Source organism: Ostrea edulis, chromosome 1 (genome assembly GCF_947568905.1).
Source record: "Ostrea edulis chromosome 1, xbOstEdul1.1, whole genome shotgun sequence".
In the NCBI taxonomy this organism is placed as follows: Eukaryota; Metazoa; Mollusca; class Bivalvia; order Ostreida; family Ostreidae; genus Ostrea; species Ostrea edulis.
The window spans coordinates 61,222,097-61,236,257 of NC_079164.1; the positions used below are offsets into that span (position 1 = coordinate 61,222,097).

The window sequence follows — 14,161 nt, forward strand, 5'->3', positions numbered from 1 at the left end:
TGAACAAAAGGAATCCTTCGACACAGGATAATTGTTTTAATGACTCATTCATCCACTGTACACTTGGTCTCCTGCAATCAGACAGGCATTTCAAAAGACTGCCCAGACTACAAATATTCCAGATCTCTATCCAATTCATTCCACTGACCCAGTTTACATAGAATATTACTGCTTTGAGTGAAAAGCACTCAAAACTAACCTCACCTGTTTGGTATTTAAGGAGCATTTACACAAAAAATGACCACTTTGCAAGGTTGGAATCTTAAATGTGACCCCAAAATGACCCATACACTGCACTTAACAATCACTCAAAATGGTCATATCTCCATGCACTTTGATCTACTCAAATCTGATCGGTCAACAAAGAGAAGACCTCAAGGTCACTGCCAGACCATGCAATCAGTCTGCTACCATCTCACCTAAAACACATAAACATACATCATATAATGACTTTTTCTTTGCAAGTTGAAACTGTACACAATTTTTTCATTGAAATCATTAGATTGCATGTTTACTCGACCTCTCCTTTTCCTCTCTCCACACTGTTTCTCATTAATTGACAAATTCTTTTTTTCAGTATTCAATAAATACTTTAAAGACTAATTTTCTTCCATCAGATTGGACACAGGATCCAAATCAGCCGTCTGCCGATTAGCATAAGCTGTCAGACGACTGTAACAAGATAGCCATCGACCAGTCAGGTACACCGTCTGTCACTGTCTAACTAATATCCCACTTGGATGATAAGTCTGTCAGCAATATTGCTCATCAATAAGGAAGGTCCTCACATGCATGCTTTACTTCCTTCTCTACATAACATACGTTGTATTTTCAAAATATCTTCTTCAGATTTTTCACAAATTTTCTAAATAAACTTTATTTCTTGACTATTTACTTTAATTTTCATTTCTATGAAGACCTTTATTCTCATCAGGTAACATACGAGTCCGTTATCATATAGCAATTCATTAGTTTCTCAATACATCTATTTGTCTGGAAATAATTGCTAAGTATTGGGTAGTGGCCACAGGCATATTTATTTCCTGGTATCTCGATAGCCATTCAGCAGGGCATCTTCACAGGTACCACATACTTAGCCATGTTAGAATGCACATTCATTTTCCAAATGTCACTATAAACTACTCAGCAACCCTAAAACTGGGTCTAACTTGATCAGGAAATATGTGGTCAGACATTTTTTTTTTATTCTTTAGAGTCATGTTTAAGAGTGTGTCTCAACTTTTGACCTAGACTCAGCTGGTCATTCTTAACACTTTAAACATGTGTTTGTATTTGGGTTTTTTTTCCATAAAAATAAATTGCAAACCTGAGGAATTTTATGCATGTTTAGGTAAATTTGAATGCAATCATTTATGACCAATGTAATAATATTTGGGCATATTAAAAATATATTGTAATAATGCTGTAAAGTTCAATAACTAGAGGCACTGATTATCATACACTATTTTTGTTTGAATGTAAAATATAGTAAATGTAATAACAATATTCTTAAGACACATTCATTTTAACTAATGGAACTTGGATAATTCATGACTGTTTACTGAAAACAGGTCTGTAAAATACCCAGTGATATGTGAATGTTATTTATAAATCAATTTAAAAAATCACACACAACAAATAACCCACAGCACTACCTCATTACATTTCTTCCTCCACACTTCAAAAGCTCCCAAAATTTGAATATAATCCCAGATGGTCACATCCTATCATTGTAAGTAGGAAGAAATATATGTTTCAAAGACATGTAAGCTTTGCCATGCTAGAGATAATAATAGAATCCTTCATCAGTAGTTAGTACAAGTGTGGGAAAAGGAAATTCCACTGAGGGGCACAAGATTCACAGTCTAGGACGAGGCTTTGTCGAGTACTAGACAGTGAATCTTGTTCCAGAGGTGGAATTTCCCTATCCCACACAATTAGATAATGAAGGATTATTTTTCTCACAGTTTACCCACAGTTTTGTGCATAAATTCAAAATTTTCAAAATCCTCAGATTTTAAGGTCCTATCCAAAAGACCTATGATTTTCACTTTTAATTTTGGGTGCTTGGTGAAGGAAAAGTCACTACTTCTATTTATGTTAAATATCTTAGGTTCGACACAGTGCTGGGATCAACCCTCAGACCTCTGGTTGGAAAGTAAATGCCCTAACCACTAGGCTTAGTACTGTAAATGGATTGGTTCTTAGGAAGATTTAACAATTTTCTTACAAGATTCCTGTCAATCTTTCTACCCCTATTGTGGCCAAATATCTTTAAAATTTACATGTTTCTTACATATGAGTCAGTTTAACAATTTTACAAGTTCAAATATTAAGACATATTGTGCCGTCTTGTCACGTCAGTCTGAAGGAATTTTTCATCATCAAAACCTCTATGCTGATAAATTTCAGAGAGAGAGACCCCTTCTCTCTCTCTCTCTTAGATTTTAACAAACTTAAAATGAATCTATACAGTGCTCTGTCACGATCGAAGCTTTCACATAAGTTTAAAATTCATCTTTTCTGGCCCAATGGTTCTTGAGAAGATTGTTCAATGACCCCACCCTAATCTGGCCTTTTCTTAATTATCTCCCCTTAGAAGAGGCATGAACCTTCATTTGAACAACTTGAATCCCCTTTATCCTAGAATGCTTTGCGACAAGTTTGGTTAAAATTGGTCCAAAAGTTCTGGAGAAGAAATTGAAAAAGTGAAATGTTTACGCCAATTAATCTAATTAAAATTAGATCCTTTGATCCGCTCACAAATATCGCTACACAAGGATCTAACAAAACCGCATAGGTCAAATCTAGTGACCTTTTAGTCTAACCAATCAGTGCAATGGTTTTTAAATCGACGGTGTAAACGCAGGTCATTTGAAACATTGAAATCTTACTAATAGCTGCCGATGTATTCCGGTAATAGCAACGTGCCAGACACGCCGAGGACACCTCAAAAAGTGTATAGTTTGACAAATATTTGTTGTTGGTGTGGATTTTCATTTGTTGTATAAGAGACCGACAGTAGGGCTGGATCAATATATCAATTATCGATATACATCAATATTTTTTAGCGATACAATAACCGATACAGCGAGTCCCGTATCGTTTAATATATCAAGAGTGGTTATTAACGTATCTTACAGCGAGATTTCATGAACGAGTTAACAAATAAATTGAAAATATACGAACTATCTTAATGACATTTGCTCCATGACTGCATACAACACAAACATGTGTCGAAAGTGTGCGCATAGTGATGATACCGTGGTCTCAGTTTTCAATATTATGAAAATATTACATATTTGTATCTTGAAAAAAACCCAAAGTGTAACGTTTGTGGAACAGAGGTCGTAAGTTCTGGTGGTACAAGTAATTTAACAACACGATGCGATGCCATCATAAAGCTAACTGTCAAGAAAATGGCGAGAAATCTATCGATGAATGATGTATCTAGTGATCAGAGTCGAACGTGATCTGCAGTCGCAATTTTTGTACGAAGAAATATATGAACAAATAAATGAAATAAATTCATTTGTGAATATTCATCCTGAAAATAATTTCCTCTGCTGTCTTAGACTTAGAGCGGGAGATATTGTATCAGCAATTAGGATTTGTTTAAAGCCAGAGAATGTGGATGCCCTTGTTTTCATGAAGAGAAAAATATGTTAACAATATTGATAAAAGCAAATAGATAATAATTTCTTGCACAATTGTCTTTTATGATAGATTAATTCAAGCTAACACTATATGCAAATGAAACAAAAAGAATAGGCGAAGCTTTATTTTTGTCATTATCTAATCATTTTAATCCTCAAAATTAAGTGTAAATGTACTTATATTGTATCGTCAATACGTATCGCATATCGTCTCTCTGTATTGTAATACGTATCGTATCGAAATTTTTCCAAATGATACACAGCCCCTAACCGACAGTGAAGGGAACTCCAAAATCAAGAAGTTATATGAATTAAAATTTAAGTTACAGAGGAAAAGGTTGGTGTGATTCGACAGGTGATTAATTTAGCACAACGCGCAAAGGGTAGGAAAAACTATCAAACAGTCTTCATTATTCAGCACAGCTATTAACACATCTTTCTGTTCCTTATTTAAAGATTGAATCTTCAATCATTCAAAACTCATAACGTGCGCCAATATTCAGTCGCCATATTTCTTGTGTATCCGAACTTTTCATTTACCAAATGGAAATATTAAGAGTTTTCTGATTGGATGAACGTATCAATGAATATGCATATTTGACCTCGGTATGCGGTTTTGTTAGATCCTTGTGTAGCGATACACGTGAGCGGATCAAAGGATCTAATTTTAATCAGATTGAGTTTACGCATGACTGAGATGACACACAAAAACGGATATCAATGGGTCACTTGACCTAAAATTGAGAGTCATTCACTGGTTTTTCAAATTTTCACACTGGCTTTTGTTCTATAACATATCATTTCTAAACTTGCCATGTTATGAAACATACTGTATGTCTCACTGCAGTGTATGGTATAACACACTCTATAACTCGCACATTCAAACTTTAAAATATTTTGAAACATTAGATTCATTTGTTTAATCTCAATGTCTCTCATTCATTCGTTTAATCTCAATGTCTCTCATTCATTTGTTTGACATCACCATTCATATATAATTTATAAATATACATAAATGTATGACTCATCAGATCCCAAGGTTCATAAAGTACTTCATACGTATGCAAGTCTGAAAAAAGACAAATGCAAATACTTTTCAGCAGACTACTTCTTTACATGATAAATATCTGTAGAAGGAAATCTGCATGTGCAATGTGAGGGCATTATGTCCAGAATAATACATTAGCTGGAATTCTTACACCTCATTTTCACAAACAGATAATTAAAATGCAAGTTTTGTATTACTGGAAAATGCATATTTTTAAGGTTAACAAATAAATACAATTTAAATACATGTACATACACACCAATCCAGATGAGGGAACTTGTACCACATTATACACAGTACTCCCACACCTAACAATCTTGTCATAGCACGCAGGACTTTGTACTCATATATACATTATGCATTCACAGTGACGACCAATTCAGTAATGACAACCAGGTACCCGTTTCTACAGGGGTTTAGCATCATGCACAACCATTCAGCCCATTTTCTGTCCCAGAGGTTTTCATATGTCTGAGCTTGAAGAGTGATCAGCAGAGGCAATAGCCTAAAGATAATTGCATCACATATATATATAATAAACCTTTCAAGATGATTTAATCTGTATAAATGTCTACAGCACATCTGACCTATGACCTAATTTAACATACTTGATTGATATGACACAGGTGAATTGACCTAGTTCTGCATCTGCAGACCCAGACAGTGAATGAAGTGCCAAAGATGTTTTAAATTTAAAGTTATATTCATCCTAATGATGTTATCTGAAGTCTAATGCATCAAACCTTTTTAAAAACTGGTGTTAGGAATTTTTAAATAACTTACAAATACACTGTGTTCATAATTCTTTGTTGTGTATCCTTATTAATGGTCTTAAAGTGTCTACTTTCAAAGAATGCTAGCTGAAATAGTCTTTCATCCAAAATTTCTAATTTTAGAGAATTAATCAATTGTAACATATTAGGTCTATAACTACACATTCAAATAAATTTATCAAAGTCAATTAATCAAATGTTTAATGCAGGACCTGACTCAAAACATCATGATAACTCTGTTTATCTGATATTTTATAACTTAGCATCTAAATCATGTTTACGTTTTTAAATGACCCCAACTCTACTCTTGCCTTTTCTCAATTATCTCCCCTTGGAAAAGGGGCATAACCCTTCATGACATTTGCACAAACCTTTTAATATTCTTTTTAAATATAATTCTCTAACTCGAGGAATTTTCTTTCAAAATCTCTGACTTATGTCATAACATATTGGTACTTGTCAAGTATTTAAAGTTTTTGGTTTTTTTTGTTTCTTTTAAACTATCATTCGACTGGAAAATTATGATCAATCAAGGACAATTTTGACTGATAGATCCTAGGTAAATAAATGAAAATAGGTTCACAAATGCAAATACAGAGTAATAATCAAAGGTCTGAAGGCCCTCAGAGTCTACTCATTCACTATTTACAAAGAGGGAAGGAATGTTCAGTATCATCTTATGAGCTTTAATTCTGAATCTTTAAAAACAAAATCTGGTAGAAACAAAATCTACATCCATATGAGTATTATGCTTAACTAGATATCTGTGGAATTTCAAGGTCGGAAATTAGGAACACATCACATCTACCCATAAAACGTTAAATCATAAGACACAAAAGTTATTTGTAGGTCAAAGTTCAAGATCAAAGGTCACTATCCATGGCAACCTACACATCAGATCCAGGTTAGAATAAGATCCTTAGCACCCCTTGCTTGTTGTAAGTGGCAACTAAATGGGATGGTCCTTTGGATGAGACCACAGAACTGGCACAATGAAGATCCCTCCTCTGTAAACCCTGAGCATAGGTTTAGACTGCCCCTTCTCTCGTCTTTGTAAATAAGCATTCCTGTGCAATTGTACCACGCGAAGTATATAAATGTTAACTTGTTCGTTCTTTATGCATTTACACAAAGCGAATATAGAATTCGTTAATTCATTTCAGATATATTTTCATCACAATTCTGTTAGAATATTAGTTCGCTAATCGCCACATCATTTATTTTAACAGAAGGTTAAATGCAATATATCAAGTCATACAAAGTCCTTATTCTCCTAACACCCTTCCTTATAATCATGCGTAATTAATATTATCAATATTTTGAAAGACCATTATAATGTTTGGCTAAAGATTGAATATATCATACAAAACTTTATTAACGAATTTTAAACTCGATGACATACAGTGTCTGCTTTAATATCCTCAGTCTAATCTTCTCCCAAGTTCTGTATTCAGATTCATACCTGCTATCGTGCCCAACTCCAAAATATTTTCACATTCTTTCACAAACAATGCTAATGTTGGCATTATTAAGAATTTTATGTGCAATGCAATGATTTCATTTAACAAAACAATTATCATACACTGGCAGTCAAACTATATTCAGTTGTGTATGAGGGTGGTAGTTAAGTCGACAATCCGCAGGACCAGCCTGATGCCAAGGAGAAGCTCGCTATGCGAGTTGACTCAGAAATGACACATAGATTTGTGCTTTATTTAAGAAATCTCTGAGATAGTGAAATGCATTTCAATTCAACATGGTTAGTTTCATTTAAATAGGAGACGAATTCAAAAAAGTCTGAAGTCGGAAATTTGGAAAATTTAGTAAACACATATTTTGCTTCTTGAAAAGCTTTGTGACATTTCATTTTTTTTTTATTAAATCAAACATGTATTCCTATTGATATCAACAAGAATATTTTAACTTAAACAAAATGCTCTTTGAGAACAAAATTAGGATTTATCAATTTTTCCAAATTATCCAACTTTGGATGTTAGATTTCTTTCTACTGCCAACAGAGATTGATTTAAACCCAGTACAGGGAACATGTGAGAATGGATTAACAGCAAGTATTAATTTCCTTAACACAGTTGTTTACACATGACAGTTGTTTACACATGACAGTTGTTTACACATGACAGTTGTTTACACATGACAGTTGTTTACACATGACAGTTGCAGAGTGTCACAATCTTTATTGTTGGCCATTACGCATTTTTACATTAAAACTGTGGAAAAGATATTCAATTCATCACCAAATTCATTATACAGGTACCACCATATTTTCCTAATAGTAAAAGGTGACAGATTAACAAGAATGGACTCACTTCATTTCCATACTTTTTTAGGTTTTTTTCATTTTCAAAGAGATTTAAACTTTATTTCCTAGAGTTACAATATTGTCAAGATCTGTTAATATTATAAACTTATTCCACAACTACATGCCAATTACTTCTCCCCAACAGGAAGGTGGAAGTAGGCTTTTGTGTGATTTTTAACCATCACACTCCATTACAATTATATCTTATTTATGTTTCAATACAAGGCCATACCAGAAAAAACAAGAGTTAATGTCAGAAGACAATATAGCTTGCCAACAAGCATGAATCTAAGAACCTATCCCCTTTAATTCAAAAAAGGTTTAAGTTTTTGAAAAGTGGGTCAAAGTCCAAGGTCAGTTTTGATACCATATGAAAGGTCTAGCCATGAGGCATCTAAATATGAAATATCAAAATCCCTATCTCCCTTGGTTCAAAAGATATAGGAAAGGTTTAAATTTTTGAAAAGTAGGTTAAAGTCCACAGTAAAGGTCACTAGGTCTAAAAGTCTTGAAAAGAAAAGGAGGATCTCTTCATGAGGCATCTTTATGTAAAATATCAATCCCTATCCCCTCTGGTTCTAAGACATAGACCAGGTAAAGTTTTATGAAAAGTTAGTAACAGTTTTATGAAAAGTAGGTAACAATTTTATGAAAACTAGGTAAAAATCCTAGGTTAATAGTTCTGGAACTAAAAGAAATGTCCTGTAATGAAACATCTATATTTGAAATATCAAAGCCCAATCCCACTTGCTTTAAAAGATTACCCCAGGTTATTAAAGTTTTTGAAAAGTAGGTCAAAAATCAAGACCAAGGTCATTAGGTCAAACGTCTTGGTACCAAAACAAGGGTTTCTTCATGCGGCATCAATATGTAAAATATCAAAGTCAACCCCCTCCCTCCCTAGTTTAAAAGATATAGCCCAGGTTAAAGTTTTTGAAAAGTAGGTCAAAGCCCAAGGTCATTAGTCTTAACACCAAAAGAGAAGTCTCTTTATGAGACATCTTTATGTGAAATATCCAAACCCTATCCCCCTTGGTTCAAAAGATATAACCCACGTTGAAGAGTGACAGTCCAACTCAGACACCAGGGTCATGGCAATCGCTCTCCAGAAAATTGTCCCAGCGGGCTACCAAAAGACAATACTGTTGATCACTTTTATTTTACGAGACCTTATTTTCACAAGGATACAATGATGTATTTATTCATTGCTTAAGTTTTCTATATTTAAGAGTTTATTCAAGAGAACTAAATTTCAATGATTGCAAACTGTCTCATGAAATTAAGCATGGCTGTAAATGTACTTTTCTTCACTGTTGGATATGATGGATACAAAATTTAGAGATGAAAGAAAACAAAATGAAAACTAAATACTTTATCAACATTTTCAGAAATGAAATGTGCCCAAATATAAAACACCACTCCTGTTATGCATCTAATAAATTCTTAAGGTTTCAAAATAAATATATGACACTGAAGAGTTGAATGTCCATCCTCAACTTCAGTAAAGGCATAAAATATGCAACATGTCCTTGTGCTTATTACATAATACTAGTAATTGGGACACAAAATGCTATTATAACAATTCATGCCTCTATACTTTCTTCAATTGACACTACCATACTAACATGACATTGACATCCATCTAGCCACTTTGTCCTGAACTACATGTACTGAATTACATACCAATGGTATAGCCTTAGAGTCCATTTTTGGTTCGAAAACTGTATTTTGAAATTGCTAATATATTGATATATTTTCATTAAATCATTGGTTAATGGATAGTTTATCTAAAGACTGATCTGCATTTTCAGGTTGCTTTTATTTAGCATCAGTAACAAACATGCAAAAATAAAATTTGATACAAGAATAGAAACATGTGCACTGTTATGTCCTTTTTCATATAACATTCCCAACTGAATACAATTCACAGTCAAAATTGAATTGCTAGCTCATCCATGTCTAAAGCACACATTAGTGTCTCTGACAGCATCTGCAACACAGTATCTCCTTAAAAAGCCATACCTTGGAGTCAGACGCACACAGTCTGGTCTATACATCAGATGAATAATGGGTACACACTTTTATCATAATGTAAACATGTATTTATATGCGTAGGTTTGTGACATCACATCGCAAACTCTATGCATATATGCATATAAGAACATCTTACCGGTAATAATTAAAAGGACAAGATATTACCAACAGAATTAACATTTTCAGACTTTAAGAAGCTTTATTTCATATTTTTCTAAAAACATGATGTACTATATAGACATGCATATCCATAGATTAAAGACAAGGTGAATACATTACTGAAAATTTTGAGATATATCAAATTTAGACACACACACACACATAATATATATAATTATTGCCATTTGGTGATTACTGGTCTTCTTCATAGATAATATGAAACATACTGAGTTGCAAGTTTGTGTGAATAATGAAATGTTCAATTTATAAAATAAAACAGATCTTTACTGCAAGATTAAAACCTGCAAGGTTAGATGATCATTTTTATCAGCATGTGTTAATGATTTGAGTCACTTCACAATGTTCACTCTGTAATCAGTTTTAGATTATTCACTAGCCATGATGCAAGGTAATAAGGCTAGTGCTTATACCCAGTTTAATTCTGTAATACAATATAGATGAGACGTATACCAAGTTTCTATAGTGAAAAATGAATGCAAGTTATACCCAGTTTCTGTCATACAAAATCAATGCAAGTTATACCCAGTTTATGTGAATGATAACAAATGGATGAGAGTTATACCCAGTTTATGTGAATGATAACAAATGGATGAGAGTTATACCCAGTTTCTGTTGGACAAAATCAATGAGAGATATACCTAGTTTCTGTGGAACAAAATCAATAATAGTTACACCCTGTTTCTGAGGTAAAAAATGGATGAGAGTTCTACCCAATATCTGTGGTAAAAAATGAATGTCAGTAGTGTTTGCTACTAAAGCTAGTGCTATACCCAGTTCGAATCGAATAAGGATTCTCAATCCTCTAAAACTGGGTACAATAGCAAGTCTGATTCCCAATGTGAAAAAGGCCACATTTTTCACAAAACTGAATGGTGATTTACCATTCACTTGAAAATGCTCTAAAGATATGTCTTGTATCAAAATTTCACTTCTTCTAAATATTGTCCACTGTTGAATTAATTAATCCTTGCTTTCATTACTTTTAACTAAATTAATAATTGACATAAATCAAGGGATTTATTTAACATTTGATTTCAAGGGCAATGATCATTCACATTGAGGAAAACAGTGATATTTGGTTGAAATTGGGAAAACACTCATAATAATAATTTAAAAAAAACAAAAAACTAATTGATATATCTATTGATTTAAGCCAACTTTAATTTCCTGTCTTCGGTGGGAAAGAAAGATGGATATATTCCAGTAAAGCTATGACCCAGGCATAGTCCGATTTGGATTCTAGCATCTGTCTTTGACAGTGCAAGTGGTGACTGAATATGACCATTTTCTTCTCATCTGCATCATCAACATTATAAATACTTTTGTTTTCTTTATCATTCTCTGAACTGACCATATTCATCAAGTGCACCCGGTCTCTCGTTGGATTTTTCATATGATCACGTGTCAGGTTGGTCTTCACTGGAAAATTCATCTTTAGTTTTGAATTACAAAAAAATATAGGCTTCTTATTTTTACTATCCTTTAATCTAACTTTGGGATAGTATTCTTAGTAATGATACTTTTTGGTCATACTAAAGAAGTGATTATGCTAAAATTTGAATGGGGTGAATTTTTAACTGCCAGTCTAATCCAAATTTGTACCTACTGTACGTTATATCAAACTGTAATGAAATATTGCAATCATACCATGAAATACTGAAATAAAGCATACAATCAATTATTTTGCAACATATTAGAATAAATGCATATTCACACAAATAATTCATTTCGAAACGTCATAATATATTAATACATGAGACGCCTAAAATATAGCAGGATACTTTAATCTATGTTTTGAAGTCTGGCTATTGCAGACGACCATGTCACGATGACCCATCATGAAACACGCATTCCAAACACCTTGCTTATGCGAAACATTTGTTGAAGTCATTCTAAAGTTTAGTTAAACTTACTTTACCGTCTCTAACAAATGCGCTGCACTTTTTTCTCTGGTTGACATTGAGTAAGTGAGACAGACAAACCTCAACACTGTCTGGGGATTTGTTTACCGTCTCGATATAGAGATTATAAACAAACTTTTGAACTTTACTTAAGAGTGGTTAAACAAATAGTACAGGAAATCGCCACTTACCGTTAGCTACGACTGTATTATATAATAAGAGAGCTGAAATGAGAAGAAATGGGATTTTATTCAACATATACTTCTTTAGACTTTATATGAAAATCTACAGGAAGTCAGTCTGGAATTGACCGGAAGTCATTGAAAAAAGTGTTACCTACCAAACAGGCCAAAACAAAAAAGCATGTCGGGGAAGATATAAACCTTCCTATGTCATGGAGAAGATGCATATATAACAGGTCCTATATTGAAGTGCATTATCATTCCAAACAATTGCCGTATATTTGCAGACATGGTCTCACGGTAGCGCCATAACGTGTGGCTTCGTGCGCACTCGTCTGTCTGCGCATTGTTAAGACGGCTGTCAAGCCTCTGTCTGCAGTGCGTTAAAATTAGGTCACAACATGCAACAATACACATGTTGTGTATTAGCAGTAGTAAAAATAAAAAAATCAAAGCTATTTTTAGAATATGTAGATTAACATGATATTTACTAGATCTAACAATGCGAACAGGTGGCTGAGCAGGATATGGATTTTATAAATCCTTATATTTTTGAAAACTACTCTAAGCATGCTTTCTGCACGAGTTTTCAACTTTGTCCACTCAAGTTATCATTCATGATTCAAAAGTACCTCACTCTCATTTATCTTAGATCTCTCTGTCTCTCTCTGAAAAGAAAGATAAACTTTTATATCTGCTAGATATGCGTTTAAAAAGAGAATAATCAGGAAAGTGAAGGTTAAATTTAATCGGTCTGTTTCGATCTAAATATATATGACGATCAAAGATACGAGAAATCGAAATTGTGAGTATATTTTAACTTGTGTACAGCTTCTAGAACATTGAATATACATGTTTACAAAAGTTACTTAAACATTTGGCCCCTGAAAACCATGGACATATCATATCGTAATTTTTTAATTTATTGGGTTTCCACATACATGTAGGCTAATGTTTTGTAACTTTTGTATTTACATCACCAAATAAAATTTTTTAAAAATACAATATGACACATAAATCGGAAGTAAGCTTGCATCAGAATTTTTTTTTTTTTTTTAAGCAGTTAATTTATATTTTACGGACGTTTTCTCAGCATCTTCTGTTCGCATCGAGTGGGAGGTATCTAATTAAAAATTATATTTATATATTATTATTTCAGCTAGTGTTGAATATCCAGCTAGCTCTACTTCATTCAGTACAATAAAAACCTCCATACTACAGTTCGAGGAGACCAGTCGAGGTATGACCTCCAGGAAGTTTGGAAATATTTTCATGGGCGGATCATCCAGGAGAGGCAGGGGGGTGTCTGGGGCCGCCTTTAGGCCCCTGAGTAGTGGGTCCAGGGCAAAGCCCTGGTGGGGGCCAGGGGTGATACCCCCGGAAGCTCCTGGATTTTACAGAATTTATATAGGGATTATAATACGTCTCCTATATAGTCATTTTTACTATTTCCTGTCATTTTTAATAAAGTGAAATTAATAAAATGACGCAAAATTCAAGGGTTTTTGGAAAAAATGTAAGTTCTCCCAATAAAAGTCATTCAGTAAATCAAAAGATTTTGTCATTTATTTCTCCAAGCGTGGAAGAAATTATTGTTTCTTTTATCGTTTCCATTTTTTCTAAACAAGAGACCACGATTTACCTTAAATTTGAAAATTTTAGGGGGGAGGGCGCCCCCTGCCCCCCTTAATCCACCACTGATTTTCTGCATTTTTGAAAATAGAATTGTGTGGCATTATTATATGTTGAACATTAAAAATAACAAGGTCATTTTACATACATATATAAGGAATAAATGTCTATTTTATTTGTTAAAAGAATGGAAAGAAGAGATGATTTGCATCATTATATATCATCCCTGCTCTTTTTGCAATTATATTTTGTAAATGAATTTGTGCTTATTCGTTTTCTTTGATGAATATAGGTTTGAATGTCAAGTGAAAAGGTTGCTTCCACGCGTCACCGTGTAAATATCATTACGGTGTCACGCCGGTGTGAAGCGTTGCAGTTTACACCCTCATGCATTTTTTTAAAAATATTTTTTAAATATTTTCATTCTACCACAGA

General features: G+C 33.4%; 2 long non-coding RNA genes across 2 annotated transcripts in view; one reads left to right on the forward strand and one right to left on the reverse strand.

Annotated features, from left to right (window-relative positions):
• Nucleotides 1-13,642, forward strand: part of LOC125648778 (uncharacterized) — a 23,367-nt gene extending 9,725 nt beyond the window's left edge. The window contains exons 2-3 of the long non-coding RNA XR_007360434.2: nt 618-701; nt 13,254-13,642. This is a non-coding gene — a long non-coding RNA (uncharacterized LOC125648778). The remainder of the gene's footprint in view (nt 1-617; nt 702-13,253) is intronic.
• On the reverse strand, nt 868-12,284 carry LOC125648784 (uncharacterized). The gene is made up of 3 exons (XR_007360437.2): nt 12,253-12,284; nt 12,104-12,136; nt 868-11,430 (listed from the first exon to the last, which is right to left on the reverse strand). It is a non-coding gene; the product is annotated as an uncharacterized LOC125648784 (long non-coding RNA).
• Nucleotides 13,643-14,161: the final 519 nt, after the last annotated feature.